The following is a 21,685-nucleotide window of genomic DNA, read 5'->3' as shown; positions in this document are numbered from 1 at the left end:
TGCTCGTACTTTGATTTTATTGGCAATTTTGTTTACTAAAAGATCATGCAAGGCTTCCTCCACATGTAGCTGTTGGTTAAGGCATTGGAAATCATATGCAAAATTCAATTGTGAAGTGTTGAATATTTCAATGAATGCAAGATAGCAGCTTGTCAGGCAAATTTGATGTGAAGTCAAATAAGGACTAGCAAAAAGAAAGGATAAGTTGATCTATAAGTCGGCTGGGAGGGAGAGATGTCAAGAGTCATCATTTGAAAGGACACAAATTGATTCACCAGCATATAAAAGAGACCCAAGGAAATCAATTCAACCATTTAGATTTCAAAATTGATTGTGATCTAAGGCAGAGCGAATTAATACCAGTAGACCAGCAACTTTCAAGGAGACATTCAATTAAATACAAATAGTTCACATTCCCCTTCTCTCATGTAGTTTTGGCAGAGGCTGAAACTTTATGCAAATTCCATTGGCCTAGTCTCCAATTCTCCAAGCTGTGTGTGGTTTGTAAAAGAGAGCAATAAAAATCAAAGTCAAATGCAATGCTCCGACAATAGCTCCTCCCTAACTTGCATTACCATTTCATCCTCCCAGCAGTCCACATGAGGATTAGAGAAGGGATTGCAGAAGACTCCAAATTGCATGTAGTGCATTGGAGGGCTATTTTGATTTTTTCAAAAACCATGCTAAATGCAAAGACCAGTCCATCCTCCTTTCTCACGTGGCATGCAATGCAATGTGGAATTCAGACCAAATACATTCAAAAACAACTTCCTCTCTGCATGGAAGCCAGTGGAGGGTAAAGAGACTTGAAACCATTTGGAATTTCAAACAGCACTTGGGCATTGATTTATCTAGAGAAAACGTTGGAAATGGATCTCATAAACTTTGATGAATGCACATTGCCAGGCATAAAATTTTGTGTGTTTTATGAAGAGAAATGAAAATTATAAGATAAATGCCAGAGTGCTTGCTGGACATGGCGTTGAAGTTACCAGCAGGAGCAATGTTGGAGTTTATAGGCTGTAGAGGACTCCAGTAAGTCTCACGTGGCATGTTCAGGGGGGGGGGGGGGGGTTTAAAGAGTTTTTTTTAAAACAAAAAGAAAATCCAAGCCAATGCAATTGGTATGCTTCTAGCAAACCTCACCTCTCACATGGTGTTTGAGAAGGAAATCAAGCAAATGTATTGCCCAATTTCTCTCTGTGTGACATGGAGAACACCACCAAAAATCATTGACACTGTAGCAGCAGCTTACTCCCTGCGTGGAAGCCAGTGGGGAGAGGGGAGAGCCAAATACAAAATGCAGTGCATGCGGTGTCTGGAGAATGTAGAAACATAAGGTAAGAGGCATATAATTTCAGCAAATAAACCTCAGCAAATGCTATGGCATGCATCCTTTTTCCCTCACAGTGTTGGGTGGGGCGTTGAGGTTTGAAAATCATCAAGCGAATGGCATGGAGTTTTTGGAAGAGGTTCCAAAGCTCACATGGGCCAAAGGGGGGGCATTTGCAGTTTGACATAAATAAATGCCAGTCAAAGCATCTTCCTTGCTGCGTGGAGATTCGAGAGGGGTTTTATTAATGCAAAACAAATAGCAGATGCAATTCGATACCACATCCTCCCTCTTTGCTAAAGTTTGGTGAATATCCCACAAAAATCGCCATTAAAGTTGCAAAGAAACTTCAAACATGTAGCTCCAGGCATAAGCCTTAATCCCACATGCATTGGGAAGTGATTCTTTTTTGTATTTAAATGTAAATCCTTACTAATGTAATATGTGTAAGCCATAAAAGCTTTTGACGGATAGTGCCTATGGGCGCCCAAGGTGGGCCCACATGCATGTATGGATCTCGAGTCAATGGAGGAGGTGATTGAGCAGCAACAAGGTGGACCCCACGTGACATGCTTCCCGAGGCAAACAGACAAATTTTGTAGAGAAAGGTCACCTTAACCAGTGAGCAGGTCCGAGATGGTCTGATGAAGCATGTGATTTTGCACGTCGAAGCTGCAAAATTGTGAAAAAGGTAAAGATCATGCAAGTTCTAGCCGATTGAATGGTCCGTGCGGTTTCGTAGGCCGAAGTTGCTCACCAGTTAAGCCCTGCAAAATGGCAAAATGTGAAATGGCAAAAATGGCCAAAATGCAGTGGGTTAAAGAACATGCATGTTAGATGTAGATCAACGGCTCGTGCTGCTTCGCCAAGGAAAGATGCATGCCGGATAAACCCTGCGAAATTGCGAAAGCCAAGTGGTGCACAAGTGGCAGGTCCAGTCAGCAGTCCAATAGGTAGGTCCCAGTGAGGTGGTGATGACGTGGCGTAGAGGTGGCTCCTAGGTGGATGACAAGCAAGCGGACACATGGCAGAGTGATGAGGTGTCATCCCAGGTGGCACCTAGTGGACCCCATCGACCAATCAGAAGTTGCCATGTGGCAACACGTCAAGCCAAAAAGGAGGCAAAAATCAAAATTAAAATCAATAAATTACATACTGCAAACTATATCAAATAATTCAAAAATTTAAATGATGTGCACATGTTGAGGATTAATTCACCCAGGGTCTCATATTTGGCCAAAATATGAAGTGTTATATATCGCCAGAAAACTCTCGAAATGAGGAATCTAGTCAAGTAGTTAATTCTGACAAATGTGGGATGTTTCAAAAGTAGATTCCATGAGAGTGAAATTCAGTTAGAGAGGAGATATTTGACAATTTCGGTTGTAGATTTGATTTGGTTCCCTCTCTTTCTTATTCCCAATTCTTCTCATTTTGTAAGGATTCTAGAAATTTGGAGAATGGCTCCATTTTTTCATGGCTTCCAATTCTGAGTATTCTTCAAGATTGTACAGAGCAAGGCTATCCTTTCAGTAATGGAGTTCAATTCTTTGCTATAGGTGTTCTTAGTTGCAGGTTCTTGTGTATGTAAGGCATGCACAAATTCACACATAAGTTGTCTCTGGATTTGTATTTTCATTAAATTCAAATCAAATCCTCAAGGAGGCTAAGATTTGTTATCTCAAGGAGATAATTGTGATTGTTTACAAGGATTCTTCAAGGAAGAATTTAAATTCTATAATAAATCATGAATAATGGAATATAATGTCTGGATTTGATATTTTCTATGAGTGAGCTGAGTAATGCATTTATGCAAGGCATTAAATGCATGAATATTTAATAATGAAGATGGATTTGCAGTATAAGCTTTCATTTATAGTTTGATGTGTGATTCTGTTGCCCTTGGATAAGGCACTGGTCTTACAACTTTGGGGATGTTTTTTTTCAGATCAAACAATTTAAAAGAAAATCTATTTCCCTTTATGTTTAGGGGTTAATGTTCTATCCTTTCAAAACTCTATTTCACCTATTATTTGTATAAGATCCAGCCCATCTGTACATGTTACCTAATTTGGTGAGCTTGTGGAATGGTTTGTCTGCTCATTGTTGATGCAGTCTTATGTTTGTGATTGTTGTACTCAATGCATCAAAAGGGTGTCCCCCCCTAGGTCTAGCAGAACCTGAAGTGTAGGAGGATCATTAGGATCCTATGTTATGTTGTCCAAGCCTTGAAGTGTTTCATTGATTGAGATTGGCTATCTCATAGATAGATTTGCAGGTGTTCTTGGGTTATCACTTTTGGTGAACAACAAAAATGGTGACTTTGCTGGGGAAATGAGAATGGAAATTGCCAAAATTCATCCAGTTAGTCTATCCATTGTGTATGCACAAATTATAAAATGATTTTATGATGAAGAGAATAGTTCTTGTTCTGGATCTGTAACATGATATGCTCTACATGTCATATATTGTATGAAGGAGTAACAATAAAAGTTATATTGCTTAGTTGTGAGCAAGTCCTTGCAGCTGTATGCAAATTTTTTCCCCAATTTCTTATTGGGTGGCAAATCTAGTCTCTGTACTGGTGCTTGAAGGAAGTTTGTATTCCAAGACTTTCACAAGATTAGTAGATAATCTTATGAATCATATTAAGGTGTAGATGGTTTAATTAGCAGATTCATAGATAAGTGCTTTCATCATAAAAACTTGAGAAGAAAAGTGCAGTAATAGCCTAGAAGAGTGTTGATTGCAGCAAGATTGAAAGAGAAACAGAGAATTAAATAAGTGTTGAGTGGCATTCTTCTGTTCAAAATATCCTCTATGCAAGAGGTGGCGACTCTGATGTAAAAGACAATGCTAAAGTGTGAAGTAAATCTCCAAATCTACAAGTCTTACAGTTGCAAATCTCCAGGTATTTTCAGAGGTTTCAAATGCAAAGATGTTTGTTCTAAATATTAGAATGTGTAATGTCATTTTCCCATTTAGTGAACAACACTAGTCTAGAGGGAAAGAGAGGATCTCAAAATTGATTTGCATATCTATGCTGCTAAAATATTCAGTGTATGTTATCTTTCGTAGTATGCAAATGTGAAAGAACTTTATGTCAAGCAATTTTAAGGAATAGATTTGAATAAGGATATGTGCTTGAGGTTTTTAATTCTAGATTGTATAATCATTTGTGGAAGTAGGAAAGAATGAGCAGTGAAGTTTTTCAACCTTGTGTATTTCCACATAGAGCCATGCCTAGTAAACCAGAACAACCATGTAATAGGAAAAGTTTTAGTATGAAGCACTATCCTACTCTAAACTTTGAAGGTATTTTGGGTTACCCAAATCCCATACCCACAGAAATCAGAAAGTATTTGCCTATATTCAGTGGGAAGAAATCAGAATTAGCATGCCAACATGTGAAAAGAGATTCAGATTTGATAGGAGAATTTGAAATTTGTCAGGAAGATGCAAGAGATTGGTTTTCTTTTTTGCCAGTGAATTCTATTACCTCATGGGAAGAATTGATTTCAGATTTCATGGATCAATTCGATGAGAAGGTGAGTGATTATGACTTGTTGAAAGAATTCACTTATATACAAATCAGGGAAGATGAATTGGTACCCACATTTAACATCAGATTTTCACAAGCATTGACTAAAATTTCTAGAAAGTATAAATTTGATAATATGGTATGTCTGGATATTTATATGAGTGCTTTTGGTAAGAAGATGGGTTTCCTATTAAGAAACAAAGAACCTAAGACTTTGTATGAAGCTTTTAACACAACTAGGAATATCGAAAATAATTTGAAATTTGGGATAGCCAAGAGATCTGTGTCTGATGTAGTTTATTATCAAAATGCCTTCAATGGTGAAATACCATGTAAAGCTCAACCAATCATTCCTTGTCTAGGTGCATCAAGCTTTGCAGTTCTGAAAAGTTTTGTTGATGCATGTGTTTTAGATTTAAATGAGAGTCAAGAACCTCTGCTGTTAATGCTGGTCTCCTCTCATAGTGATGATGGAATGATTAGTGTGCAATGTTGTGATAATGCTGATATGGAGATTGATATATACAAGGGATATGTACCATTTGATTTGTATGCCGGTTATGCTGACTATGTGACTGCAAGTTATCAAGTTGACGATGCATCTCCTAAGGTTAACAATAATGAAAATTATGGTAATGATGACCATCAATCTTTAAATGTTGCTGATGTATTTGATTTTCAAATACCAAATACCGAAGGATCACCAAATGTTGTTGATTATGTAAGTGAAGTTGTGCAATATGATGAAAATCAAATTTTGGTTAAGTCTGATAAATCTGAAAATGAAAATGTGAATGATGTTGATGATGTGTTCAGTGCAAGTATACCCAGTGATGAATGTGTTTCAGAATGAAGTGGTGTTGCTGATTATGAGGACAATGAGTTCTATTCCTAGCACCTTGAAAGTATGCAAATGAACAATGAAGAGCAATTTCAGAATGAGAATGATCTTGGCACAAGTGTTTCACTTCCTTTTGATCAGCAAATGAATGCCAGTTATGCAGCTGAAAGTGGTTATGAGAATTCTTATTATTCATCTTGTGAATATGATATAATAGAAGACCAAGTCATGTACCTTAGTTATGAATCTGAAAACGAAAGTGTTTTTGAAGGTAAGAATGTATGTGACAGTGCTGATAATGTTCTATTTTCAGATTTAAATGAACCCACACTTGAATGCTTTCAGAATTTCAAGTACCATGATGAGGATGTGAATGTTGATAATAAGCTTGAACTGGATTTGGAGTCCTTTGCTTTTGATACAAATATCCATGGTGCTGATTTCATTGATGAAAAGGATGAAGTTTCCCCTTGTGTGGAACAAATTTGTAATGCTGATAAAGTTCCGAACAACAGTAACATGGGTTGTAAGAATTTACTTCATGATGAAGACAAGAGGCATGGGTTATGTGATGACTTTTTCAGACCACAAATGGAAGTGTTTTAGGTAGATGTAAGCCTGAATGAGAAAGATTTAGCTGAGGATTTGCTTCAGCCGAAGGTATGCATTCTTTTCCATGAATGGGATGTTGAGAATGAGGAGGTTTTCAGTTTGATAAGCAAGGAGAGTATAGAGTGTGATCAACATAGGGAAGTATCACATCTAAACCAAAATGTCTATGTTCCTTGTTTGCATCAGTTGGTTAGTAGTGTCCCTCATTCTATTGATTTAAATGATAATGAGGTATGTGCTAATGAGTTTTACAATATTGAAAATGAATGTTTTACTTTTAAAGTTCAGCATGATGATGTCCTTGCAAATGGTAGAACTGATTGGGATAGTGAAGTGTATTGCAGCTTATGGGAAGGCCTCTATGGTGAATTGTCTCATGTCTTTACTTGTGTTGAAGTAGTGTGTGATGACAAAGTTCAGAATCAGACAAGAGGTAAGCACACTAGCTGTTATAGTGATGAGACAAAAGAGGTTGATTATAAGAATTATGCTCAGCTGTTATTGAAAAGTGTCTTTGTTTGGATCATGGTATCAAGTGATGAGAATCAGATTTTTGACAGAGGTAAATGCTAAAATTGATTGAGCATCTTATGGTCAGTTGTTAGTATGTTTGAATCTTGTACAGTCACTTTGCTTCAGTTGTGTGATTTTCAATAAAGTGCCCTGCTGTGTGGGTAGAATAAGGAAGCCCTTTTTTTGAAATGAGATAAGAAGACAAGAATTGAGAGAAGAATGATCCATTTTTTGGTGGTTTGCTTAACCATTGATTCCATGCTCTTGTGTTGATCTTGCAATCAACCATCCCCAATCAGAGCCACTGTTGGAACTATTTAAAATTGAGTCGAGTTTAGAGGCCCATTTCAAAATTTTGCTCTGCATGTCAGAAAAGTACCTAAGTGAGTCAGTTTGAAGGGCCTAGTTTGTGAGAGGTCAAAATGGAGCCGGTTGATTTTCAGAGGGTAAGGCTTGGGATTCATGTCCCACACCTTTCATTTGGCCTATTTAGTGATGTGCAACTTTCAGAATTCAATTTGGATAAGTTTATGAGGTACCCAGTTTCAGGGGTGAGCTGGAAGTGCATTTTAGGCACAAATGTAGATTTTATTGAGTAGCCTACTTTGAGCGATTCCATCTTTTGCCCTGTTGATTATCATGGATAAATTAAAAGTGGATTCAATTCTATGCATAAATTTGAGTTAGTCTACAAAATTTCAAGTCTTGACGAATCCATTTGCTCAGTTTTCATAGCCAAATCTGTTTGCAGTTTGTGTGTTTTGGCAAGTCCCTATTTCGACAGGCAGTCGAAGCCCTATTTTGCATAAGTGTAGAAGTTGCCTCAGTAAGTGTCATATCAGAATGTTTGTTCTAGGCTAATGTCACTATAAATGATGAGCTACGTTTCAAGTTTCAAGCCTTTATCAATCCGTTTGATCGGTTTTGAAAAGGATTCATTTAGCTATCATTTTCAGTTATCCGCACTTCCATTGTTATATCAGTTAATGTAGCCATTTTTGTGAGCGCGCCATTTGTATCTTGTTAGTGTGGTGATCAAAATGAGAATTCTAAGTTTTAATATGTACTTAAAGGTACCTGTGTTTCAAATTTGAGGGCTTACAGAGGTCATTTGATATTTTTGAGAAAGGCATCATGTGTTGCCAGGACATTGACTTCATCAAGTCCACAGTGTCAACAAAGCCAGTTTGCCATTTTCACCAATTAATATCTCTTCACTTGGGAGTTGTCTTGAGAAACCGTTTGGTAGAAGTCATCCTTGTATATCAAAGTACAAACCTGTCAGATGGCGAGCTCCAGAAAGGTGTTTTGACAAGTTTGAAAATTACGTCTTCGCGATTAAATGCGAAAATGTGGTGTAATTGCCTGATGTAAAATGTGGATTAATGATCTGAAAATGATGTTGATTGTTTCCAAAGGTGTGTTTAAAGTTACTAAATCATTCCAGAGGTCAGTTGCGTGAAATCAAAATTTTTTTTAGTCGGACACACTTTGGGGCCCGACCTGGCTCATGCTCGTACTTTGATTTTATTGGCAATTTTGTTTAGTAAAAGATCGTGCAAGACCTCCTCCACATGTGGTTGTTGGTTAAGGCATTGGAAATCATATGCAAAATTCAATTGTGAAGTGTTGAAGATTTCAATGAATGCAAGATAGCAGCTTGTCAGGCAAATTTGATGTGAAGTCAAATAAGGACTAGCAAAAAGAAAGGATAAGTTGATCTATAAGTCGGCTGGGAGGGAGAGATGTCAAGAGTCATCATTTGAAAGGACACAAATTGATTCACCAACATATAAAAGAGACCCAAGGAAATCAATTCAACCATTTAGATTTCAAAATTTATTGTAATCTAAGGCAGAGCGAATTAACACCAGCAGACCAGTGACTTTCAAGGAGAAATTCAATTAAATACAAATAGTTCACATTCCCCTTCTCTCATGCAGTTTTGGCAGAGGCTAAAACTTTATGCAAATTCCATTGGCCTAGTCTCCAATTCCCCTTGTTGTGTGTGGTTTGTAAAAGAGAGCAATAAAAATCAAAGTCAAATGCAATGCTCCATCAATAGCTCCTCCTTGACTTGCATTGCCATTTCATCCTCCCAGCAGTCCACATGAGGATTAGAGAAGGGATTGCAGAAGACTCCAATTTGCATGTAGTGCATTGGAGGGTTGTTCTGATGTTTTCAGAAACCATGCTAAATGCAAAGACCAGTCCATCCTCCTTTCTCACGTGGCATGCAATGCAATGTGGAATTTAGACCAAATACATTCAATAGCAACTTCCTCCCTACGTGGAAGCCAGTGGAGGGTAAAGAGACTTGAAACCATTTGGAATTTCAAACAGCACTTGGGCATCTATTTATTTGGAGAAAACGTTGGAAATGGTTCTCATAAACTTTGATGAATGCACATTGCTAGGCATAAAACTCTATGTGTTTTATGAAGAGGAATGGAAATTATAAGATAAATGCTAGAGTGCTTGCTGGACATGGCGTTGAAGTTACCAGTAGGAGCAACGTTGGAGTTTATAGGCTGCAAAGGACTCCAGTAAGTCTCACGTGGCATGTTCAGGGGGGGTTTTAAAGAGTTTTTTTTAAAACAAAAAGAAAATCCAAGCCAATGCAATTGGTATGCTTCCAACAAACCTCACCTCTCACTTGGTGTTTGAGAAGGAAATAAGGCAAATGTATCACCCAATTTCTCTCTGCGTGACATGGAGAACACCACCAAAAATCATTGACACTGCAAGAACAGCTTACTCCCTGCATGGAAGCTAGTGGGGAGAGGGGACAGCCAAATACAAAATGCAACCCATGCGGTGTCTGCAGAATGTAGAAACACAAGGTAAGAAGCATATAATTTTAGCAAATAAACCTCAGCAAATGCTATGGCATGCATCCTTTTTCCCTCACGGTGCTGGGTGGGGCATTGAGGTTTGAAAATCATCAAGTGAATGGCATGGAGTTCTTTGAAGAGCTTCCAAAGCTCACGTGGGCCAAAGGGGGGGCATTTGTAGTTTGACATAAACAAATGCCAGTCAAAGCATCTTCCTTGCTATGTGGAGATTCAAGAGGGGTTTTATTAATGCAATCCTTGTTATGTGGAGATTCAAGAGGGGTTTTATTAATGCAAAACAAACAGCAGATGCAAATCGATACCATATCCTCCCTCTTTACTGAAGTTTGGTGAATATCCCACAAAAATCACCATTAAAGTTGCAGAGAAACTTCAAACATGCAGCTCCAGGCATAAGCCTTAATCCCACATGCACTGGGAAGTGATTCTTTTTTGTATTTAAATGTAAATTTAGTTAGAGAGGAGATATTTGACAATTTCGGTTGCAGATTTGATTTGGTTCTCTCTCCTTCTTATTCCCAATTCTTCTCATTTTGTAAGGATTCCAGAAATTTGGACAATGGCTCCATTTTTTCATGGCTTTTAATTCTGAGTATTCTTCAAGATTGTACAGAGCAAGGCTATCCTTTCAGTAATGGAGTTCAATTTTTTGCTATAGGTGTTCTTAGTTGCAGGTTCTTGTGTATGTAAGGCATGCACAAATTCACACATAAGTTGTCTCTAGATTTGTATTTTCATTATATTCAAATCAGATCCTCAAGGAAGCTGAGATTTGTTATCTCAAGGAGGTAATTGTGATTGTTTGTAGGGATTCTTCAAGGAAGAATTTAAATTCTGTAATAAATCATGAATAATGGAATATAGTGTCTGGATTTGATATTTTCTGTGAGTGAGCTGAGTAATGCATTTATGCAAGGCATTAAATACATGAATATTTAATAATGAAGATGGATTTGTAGTATAAGCTTTCATTTATAGTTTGATGTGTGATTCTATTGCCCTTGGATAAGGCACTGGTCTTACAAGTTTGGGGATGCTTTTTTAGATCAAACAATTTAAAAGAAAATCTATTTCCCTTTATGTTTAGGGGTTAATGTTCTATACTTCCAAAACTCTATTTCACCTATTATTTGTATAAGATCCAGCCCATCTATATGTGTTACCTAATTTGGTGAGCTTGTGGAGTGGTTTGTCTTCTCATTGTTGATGCAGTCTTATGTTTGTGATTGTTGTATTCAATGCATCAAAAGGGTGTCCCCCCCTAGGTCTAGTAGAACCTGAAGTGTAGGAGGATCATTAGGATCCTATGTTATGTTGTCCAAGCCTTGAAGTGTTTCATTGATTGAGATTGGCTATCTCATAGATAGATTTGTAGTTGTTCTTGGGTTATCGTGTTTGGTGAACAACAAGCTACTCAATAAAATTTGCATTTGTGCCTAAAATGCACTTTTAGCTCACCCCTCAGAATGGGTACCTGGTAAACTTATCCAAACTAAATTTTGAAAGTTGCAACACACTACATAGGCCAAATGAAAGGTTTAGGAAACATTTCCTGAGCCTTACCCCTTGAAAAACAACTGGCTTCATTTTGCCCTCTCTCTAACTAGGCCATTCAGACTGACTCATTTGGAAATGCAAAGAAAAAATTTGAATTGGGCCTCAAAAGTTGACTCAATTTTAATGAGTCCCAATAGTGGCTCTGACTGGGGATGGTTTATTACAAGATCAACACAAGAATCTAGAATCTCTGGTAGAGCAGACCACCCAAAAACGGATCATTCTCTTCTCTTCTCAAAAACATGACTTCCTTACTTAACCCAAAGAGTAGGGCACTTTATTGAAAAACCACACAACTGAAAGAAAAGCAATTGTACAAGATATACAAACATGCTTACAACTGATTATAGGCTACCCCACTTTCCTTGGCATTTACCTATGTCAAAAATCTGATTCTCATCACCTGACACCATGATCCAAACAAAGGCACCTTCCAGTAACAACTGAGCATAATCATTATAATCAGCCTCTTTGGTCTCATTACTGTAATAGCTGGTGTGCATTCCTCTTATCTGATTCTGAACTTTGTAATCACACGCTATTTCAACACAAATAAAATCATGAGACAAATTACAATAGAGGCCTTCCCACAAGCTACCATACTTTTCACTATCTGAATCAATTCTATCTTTTGCAAGGACATCATCATGTTGAACTTCAAACATAAAGCATTGATTCTCAACATTGTAATTCTCATCAGCACATACCTTACTATCATTTAAATCAATAGAATGAGGTACACTACTAACCAACTGATGCAAACAAGGAACATAAACATTTTTGTTCAGATGTGATACTTCCCTACACTGATCACACTCTTTACCATCCTTGTTCATCAAGCTCAAAACCTCCGCATTCTCAAAATCTCATTCATGAAAAAGAATGCATACCTTTGGCTGAAGCAAATCCTCATCTAAGTTTTCTTCATTCAAACTTATATCCACCTAAAAACCTTCCATCTATGGTCTGGAGTAATCATCACACAACCCATGCCCCTTACCTTCATCATGAAGTAATTTTTTACAAGACATGCTACTGATGTTTGGAATTTCATCAGCATTATGGACTAGTTTATCATTTACAACATTTGGTTGATCATTTATTTTTTTATACAAAGGGTTAGAAACCAAATGAAAAATCCCTTTATGAACATTATGGCACTGAAGTGGTTGGTCCGTATCTATATCAACATTGAATAAAACGTTAGTAAAATTTCTAAAGATACCATCCGCCCTATCATCATAATCATCTTCATTAGACAAAGAAGAAACTGAAACTAGGCTGGAACAATCCTCAGTGTTCCATGTTTCACATCCATAAGATTTCATCCTATGACCATCATTTTGAAAATCAAGATAATCATACTTATCTTGCCACAACTAATCTTCTTTAGCAATAGAACACTTGTCATCAGCCAAAGAACAAAGATGAATATTGCTGCCATTGACTTCATTTGATGAGTTTTCAGCATGTTCACTAAAATTTTCTGTCATAAAACCATCTATTAGATCAGCATGTTGTTCATCAAGTGTACAAGCATTCAGTTCATAGTCCTTTTCTAAAGAATCCTCTTCACCATATTACAAAAGGTCTTCATTAACAACTTGAAGGCTCTCCAACATTTGAACCTTCTTGTCCACAACTTCAAGAGCTTTCCTAAGTTTTGCAATATTTTGAAATTGTATTACACTTTGTTGTTCCATGTGACATTCTTTAAAAAAAAATTCATCCATGTGTGCTATATTCTCATTGCAATCATGTGTACCATTGAGATTTTCTTAATTAACTTTATGCATAACTTTCAAATTAGAAAGATCATCAACATGATTATAAGAAGTGAAATCTGAAAATACCTTTACTTCATCCCCAACACAATTGACATTATCAATATTTAAGTGAGGATCAACTATTGTTTGCACCAAACAACTCTGACTTTCATCATATTGCACATTTTCACTTGCACAAACAACAACACTTGGTAATCCCTCTGTATTTGGTATTTCAACATCAAATACATCAGCAACATGTAAAGATTGATTGTCATCACCATCATTGTTTTCATCATCACTAACCTTGGGAGATGCATGATTAACTTGATAATTTGCAATCACATAGTCAGCATAACTGACATACAAATCAAATGGTACATATCCCTTGTATATATCTACCTATGTATCAACATTTTCACAACACTTCCCACTGATCATTCCATCATTACTATGAGAGATAACCAATATTAACAATAGAGGTTCTTGACTCTCATTCAAATTTGAATCATATGCATCAACAGAACCTTTCGGAACTACAGAGCTTGATGCACCTAGACAAGGAATGACTTGCTCAGCTTCACATGGTATTTGACCATTGAAGGTACTTTGGCATGAAACAACAACAGACATGAATCTCTTCGATATCCCATACTTCAAGTTATTTTCCATATCCCTAGCCGTGTTAAATGCTTCATACAAAGTATTGGGTTCTTTGTTTCTCAATAAGAAACTCATCTTCTCATCAAATGCACTCATATAAACATCCAAACATACTTCATCATCAAGTTTATACTTTCTGGAAATTTTAGACAAAGCTTGTGAAAATCTGATATTAAATGTTGGTACCAATTCATCTTCCCTGATTTGTATATAAGTGAATTCTTTTAGCAAATCACAATCACTCATCTTTTCATCAAATTGGTCTATGAAATCTGAAACTAATTCTTCCCATGAGGAAATACAATCTGCCGGAAAAAAAGAGAACCAATCCCTTGCATCCTCTTTCAATTACTAGACAAATAACTTCATGCACACATCCTCTTGGCAAATTTCAAATTCTCCTCTCAAATCTAAAAATCTTTTCACATGTTGACATGTTGATTCTGATTTCTTCCCACTGAATATGGGCAAATATTTTCTAATTTTTGTGGGTATGGGATTTGGGTAACTCGGAATACCTTCAAAGTTTAGAGTAGCATAATACTTCATACTGAAACTCTTCCTATTACATGGTAGTGACATTTCACTAAGCATGGCCATATGTGGAAATAATTGGGACTAAAAAAGTTCACTACACATTTCTTCCTACTCCCACAAATAATTATGCAACCTTGTGTAGAATAATGAAACTCTCAAGCACATATCATCATACTAATCTATTCATAACATTGCTTGACACAAATCTTTCCCAAATTTGCATACTATAATAGAAGAACATAAACACTAGATATTTCAGCAGAATAGATATGCAAACTAATTTGAAAACCTCTCTTTCTCTCTTTACTAGTGTTGTTCACTTAATGGGAAAACTACATTACACATTCAAAATTTCAGAAGAGATATCTTGCATTTAAAACCTCTGAAAATACCTGGAGATTTGTAGCTGTAAGACTTGTAGATCTGAAGATTTACTTCACAATTCAGCACTGTCTTTTACCTCAGAGTCGCCACCTCTTGCATAGAGGACATTTTGAACAGTAGAATACCATTCAATCACAAATTTAAATTCTTTGTTTCTCTTTCAATCTTGCTACAATAAACACTCTTCCAGGCTATTTAACACTGGTATGAACCACAAAGTCGCCACCCAAATAAGGAATTGGGGAAAATTTTGCACACAGCTGCAAGAACTTCTTACAACTTTCAACAATGAATTTACTGTTACTCCTTCGTAATATATGACATGACATAACACATCATTCTACAGATCCAGAACAAGGAACATTCTCTAACATAAAATCAATTTCAAAACTCTGTGCATACACAATGGACAGACTGGCTGGATATGAAATTAGGCAATTCTTATTCAGCAAATCCCCAACAGAGTCCCCATTTTTGTTGTTCTCAAATTCTAATTGCTTTGTTTTCCCTACTCGAATCTTACATCTCTATTGCTTATGGAGAGAAACAACAGGAAACAGAATAGAAGACAACATATAACAAGTTTTATACAAAAACCTTCTACACTTCAAGCTTTCACCTATCTTAGGTGGGTTTACCCTTCGTGATTACTTTTCATAACTGTGATTGGAGATTTACAGAGAAGACAAATACCAACCCCAGCAAACCCTATCACTTTGAACATAAAAGAAAGGCTTATAATCATTTTCATTGTTCTCCAAGAAGCTTATGAAACCTAGCAAAACTATACAGTGCGTTATCCTAGGCTTCAGAGTCACCTAAGACTAAATAAGAATTCTAAATTGGAAATCCACATACATTTCATCATTCTAACTTCACTAAACTTATATATGCCTGACATACATAAATTTTTATCTTTATGCTAAACCCAGTTATTAGATTCAAGCAGAATTACTGATTACTATCAGAGAAATTCTAAGTATATTTAATCTCCCTCCTTGAGAGAGAAACCTAAAACATCTCCATGAATTTGCCTTGCAAATCATTCAATTAAATAACCCTGGATTATCTAACTGAACTAGTAAATCAATTATGCATACAAGAAGACAACTGGAATTTAGGATCAGAATGCCTTGATCTGTATATTTATATCCATCATCGAATCTGCATTAACTCATAATGATCTTTCAAAACTAGAAAGAAAAAACCCCCAAATATATTTTGCCAGAGCTTTTTTACAAAAATCTTGTGATCCTTACAAATGAGAAGAAATTGGGAATATGAAGAGGAGGAAAAAATTAGGTCTACAATAGAAATTGCCAGATGTCTCCTTTTCTAAATGAAAAGTATTCTATTCTCCTTCTCATGGAAACTGCTCTCGATATCTCCCACATTTATTGAAACTAACTCCATGATTGCATTCCTAATCTCAAGAGCTTTCCGATAATATATAATACTTCATATTTTGGCCAAAAATAAGCCTCTGAATGAATTAATCACTCATGTGTGCACAATCATTTAAATCTTTCAATTTTCTATATAGTCTCAACTATATATTTAATCTGATTTTAATTTTGATTTTTGGCTTTGATTTTGGCCTGATGCCCTACCATGTGGCGGTCTCTGATTGGTCGATGGGGTCCACTGGGTGCCATATGGGATGACACCTCATTACTCCACCACGTATCCACCACCAAACTACTTGCTGATCGCCACATCATCGCCATGTGTCCCCACTGGATAGGACCCGTGAGCTGGATCTCCACCTAGACCTGCCATGTCACCTTTCACCATTTCACAAAGGGTATCGAGTGAGAAACTTCGGCTTGCAAATCAACGCCAACCATCGGATCATCTCCAAGACGCATGGTCTTTAACTCCTCATTTTCGCTATGATTTTAGCCTAAGCTTTTCACCATTTCGCAACCCTTAACTGGCGAGCATCTTTGGCTTGTGAAATCGCACGCACTATTGGATTAGCTTGAACCTGTATGATCTTTACCCTGCTCAATTTTTGCGGACATTTTTTGCCATTTCGCCATTTCGCAGAGCGTAACCAGTGTGCATCTTTGGGTTGCAAAATCAAGCCAATTGTCAATCTGCTTGGGACCTATTCGCTGGTTAATCTACTCCATCTTTGCAAAATTTCGCCCACCTCAGGACCCATAACTACATGGGGTCCACCTATCGCCACTTGTCATCCTTCTCTATTGCCTCGGGAAGCATGCTCGTGCGTGTGGGGTCTACTTGGTTACCAATGAGCACCATCCATCAAAAGCCCTTAAGCTTTGACATATTAGGTGGGTAAGGTTTTACATATAAATATCAAAAAGTTCCCCTCCACAGTGAATGTGGGATAATATCATTTTGCCTGGGACTGTGTTCTTGAAGCTTTCTCTGTAACTTTTCATGGTGTTTTGCTGAAGTTTCTGTTAAATGCCTTGGCCCATTTCTATTCCATGGCACGACACAGGAGAATACTGGAAACTTACCTTCCAATATCATTTGTTTGAAGCTTTGAATATCCACGCTAAAGGAGAGGGTTTTACACTTGCCAAATGCATTTGTTTTAAACTTCATGTTGCCTCTTTCCAGCCACTGTGCAGGGGATAAGATGACAATTTTTACACATGCAAGTTGCATTTGCGTGAAAGATCACAATGCCCTTTTTCTATTTGCTGGAAGGAAGTTGGCAAGGTCACGTGAAGGAGGTTTTACACCAGGCAATGCATATTGCTTAAGAATTTATAATGCTCTTTCAGCATTTGTTGAATTTCAATGTTGCCTTCTAGACTGCCACGCAGGGAAAGATTTACTTTCTGCAAACTACATTTGTTTTGAAAATTTCTATCCCCCCTTTCATGCCACGCTGCCCATCTCAAGACACACAGGATGAAAGAATGCTAGCAAACATTGGATTTGGTCCACACCTACCAATGTCATTTGTTAAAAGCTTTTTGTGGACTCCCAATTCCATTCCATGCAGGGGAGAAGACTTGGCAGGGGCCTTGGAACCCTGGCGATACACCTGCCAATTGCTTTGGGTTAAAAAGTTCTAAGTGCTGAAGAACCACACAAAGGGAGGAGATGGGTTTACACCAGCCAATTGCATTTCTTTTGAAAGTTTTCTGCTATTAACTTCAACGCCATCTACCATATGGTTTACATTTCTCAATAAAAATGTGTGCCTCTGCAATTGCATAGGAATAACTACCAGCATACCTAGTAGCCAGAAGACTATGCATAATGTGCTTATTAAATAATGTAAATGAAATAGAGCATGAACATATACATTGTGCCTCTAAAAGGTAATAATTGTATTAGAATTTTAACCTAGAAATGTGACATGAGCTCTGTCCAACTTTTGGTTCTTTCCTTTGTCTATTAGATACATTTATGCATCTTCTACCAAATATTTATTCTCATTCACTCTAGACAGTACAGTGAAGGCAAGAGACTAGAGAGGAGAGAAAGGCAAATAGGTTTGCATACTTGTCATTCCTTATCCGACACGCCCATGAGCAGAATATCCTCCACACATCCTTTGGCTCACTTTTCGACCGAATCAAAATTGATTTCGTTGGGGTATTTACCTCCTCGTTATGAATGATGGGAGTTTTAAAATTTGAAAAGACTTCCTTTGCATCATATAATACACTCATCTTTCCCATGCTAATGTCTTTCAACGTGACAGTTCCATCCCAATCTCCATGTAGCTCATAAAGTACATCCTGAGATACTTCCATAGATTCTAGTGTTGGATCCCTTGAGACCAAAGAAGGATTTTCCTTTGTAAGATAAGTTTGCCTTCAATCCAGTTTGCTTGCATTGGATTTCTACATTACCAATCCATTCAATTACAGGTTACACCAAGCGAGCATACATCTTCTTTTCACTGTAGGATTTTATCCACTTGATGCTTAGATTCCTAGAAAAAACCCTTTGAAATATTCTAGTATAGTCACCAAGACTAGCAATCAAAAATCATGTTCCATATGGAATTACACTTCACTTACCAATGAACAACCATTTAAAAATTATGAAATTCTCTCAGTGAACCAAGTCGCCAGTAAAATCAATGCAAAGGCATGAGCCAGGTCGGGCCCCAAAGTGGGTCCAACTAAAAAAAAAATTGTTTTCATGCAACTAACCTTCAAAATGCTTCAGGAACCTTAAACACACTTCTGGAAATGATCGGCATCATTTTCGGATCATCAAACTGAATTTTGCAATTTTTCAGGCACTTATGCCACATTTTCACATTTAATCGCAAAGACGTATTTTTCAAGCTAATCAAAACTCCTTTCTGGATCTCGCCATCTAATAGGCGTGTACTCTGATATACAAGGATGAACTCTACCAAGTGGTTTTTCAAGAAAAATCCTGAGCAAAGAGATATTAATTGGTGAAAATGACCAAATGGCTTTGTCGACACTGGGGACCTGATCGAGTCAATGTTCTAGCAACACATGATGCCTTTCTTAAAAATATCAAATGACCTCCGTAGACCCTCAAATTTGAAACATAGGTACCTTGAAGTACATATAAAAACTTAGAATTATCAGTTCAACCAAAATCCTGACTGGGTGCAAATGGCACGCTCATGAAAATGGCTACATTAACTAATATAACACTGAAAGTATGAATCACTGAAAATGATGACTCAATGAACCCTTTTGAAAACCGATGAAACGGATTGGTAGGAGCCTGAAACTGGAAAGATAGCTTGTCATCTATACCAATAATAGCTTGGAATAAACATTCTATCATGACACTTACTGAGGCAACTTTTACACTTATGCGAAACAGGGCTCCGACTAGCAATCGAAACAGGGACTTGTCAAACCATACAAAGTGCAAACAGTTCGAGCTTTGAAAACTAAGCAAATGGATTCATAAGAACTTAAAATTTTACAAGATAACTCAAATTTATGCATAAAATTTAATCCATTTTGAAATTATTCATGATGATTAACAAGCGAAAATATGTAATCACTCAAATTAGGCTACTCAATAAAATTTGCATTTGTGCCTAAAATGCACTTTCAGCTCACTCCTCGGAATGGGTGCCTAGTAGACTTATCCAAACTAAATTTTCAAAGTTGCAACACACTAAATAGGCCAAATGAAAGGTGTAGGACACATTTCCCAAGCCTTACCCCTTGAAAAACAACTGGCTCGATTTTGCCCTCTCTCTAACTAGGCCATTCAAACTGACTCATTTGGAAATGGAATGCAAAAATTTGAATTGGGCCTCAAAACTTGACTCAATTTTAATGAGTCCCAACAGAAGGGTATGAGATCCCTTGCTGGAGCATGTATGAGATTTCCATGTAGCTAACACTTCTCACAAGTTTTAGAAAACTTTATAGCATCCTTCTCCATGTTTGGCTAGTAGTAGCCAACCCGTAGTACTTTTTGAGCTAAAGTAAGACCATTATAATGAGATCCACAAATGCCTTCATGGACTCCTGATAATGCACATTTAGACTCTTCAGTTTCTAGACACTTAAGAAATGTACCATCTAAACCTCACCTAAACAAATCATTAGTAGCAATGACATACCGTGAAGTGTTTTGGGTTAGGTTCCTTTTCTCATTATTGGTAAGATTTTCAGAGATAATCTGGTCATGCAAATAAGAATAAATGTGGTTGTAGCATGATGAGTCATGTCCAATAATAGAATAGACTAGCTGGGTCTCAGGAGAATCATAGGTCAGTTAATGTAACTCTTCCACTAGGAATTCAAAGCAAAAATTAGACTCTTGTAACTGTGGTATGGATGTCAAGGTAGCCATAGCATCTTCTACTCTGTTTTCTAATTTGGGAATCTACTGAAATGATACAAAAGTAAAATATTTATTGAGATCATCCACCATTCTCTTATAAGTCATCAATTTCTCATCTCGAGTCTGATATGTATCATTGATCTGATTGATGATTAGCTGAGAATCTCCGTAGATGTGTATTTCTAGAACCTTCCATTCGATAGCTAGCTTGATCCCATTTACCAAAGATTCATACTCTGTAATGTTGTTTATGCAAGGGAAAAGAATCTTATAAGCCTCTGAGATCGAATACTTTTGAAGAGTAATAAAAAGTATTCCAGCACCGGAACCATTTTGAGTGAAAGACCCATCAAAGAATATCTTCTAGGATTGTTGAGTAAGATGCATTATTGATTCATTTGGAAACTCTATATGCAATGGTTGAGTGTCTTCAAGTGGAGCTTCAACAAGTTGATCTGCAATCACATGTCCTTTGATGGCTTTGCATTCCACATATTCAATATCAAACTCTCTAAGAACCATGACCCATTTAGCGAATCTTCCTGTAAGTGTTGCTCTGTTGAGAAGATATTTGAGTGGATCAATCTTAGCTACTAGCTTGATGGAATATGCCAACATGTAGTGTCTCAATTTTTGTGATGCAAAGACCAATGCCAAGCATGCTTTTTCTATTATAGTGTAGTTCATCTCATAAGACACCAATGAAATTTTGATGTAATATATAGCTCTCTCTTTTTTATTTTCATCTTGTTGTGCCAGAAGTGCCCCCAATGATGAATCAATAGCTTATATGTATAAGATCAATGGTTTACCTTGAATTGGTGGCATCAATATTGGTGGATTGGATAGGTACTCTTTGATTTGCTGAAGGTGTTGTTCACATTCCTGATCCCAGTTATATATTACTCCTTTCCTCAATAATTTTGTGAAAGGTTGAGCTTTGTTTGCTAGCTGAGAAATAAAGTGTCTGATTGATTGGAGACATCCATGTAAACTTCTCATTTAACTAATTTTATTCGGAGGTGGAATTTCCATTATAGCTTGGTCCTTCTTAGGATCAACCTTGATTCCCTTCTTTGAAATGATGTAGCCAAGTAGTTTACCAGATGTCACTCTGAATGCACACTTTTTTGGATTTAGCCAAAGTTTGAATTTTTCCATTCTATCCAGTATAGGGCCTAGCTCTTGAATATGTGTAGATCTATTCATAGTCTTCACTAAAGTGTCATCAACATAGTCTTCCATATTCTTATGCATCATATCATGAAAGATAGTAGTTACCACTCTTTGGTA

Source organism: Cryptomeria japonica, chromosome 4 (assembly GCF_030272615.1).
Source record: "Cryptomeria japonica chromosome 4, Sugi_1.0, whole genome shotgun sequence".
In the NCBI taxonomy this organism is placed as follows: Eukaryota; Viridiplantae; Streptophyta; class Pinopsida; order Cupressales; family Cupressaceae; genus Cryptomeria; species Cryptomeria japonica.
This window is presented reverse-complemented; position numbering follows the sequence as displayed.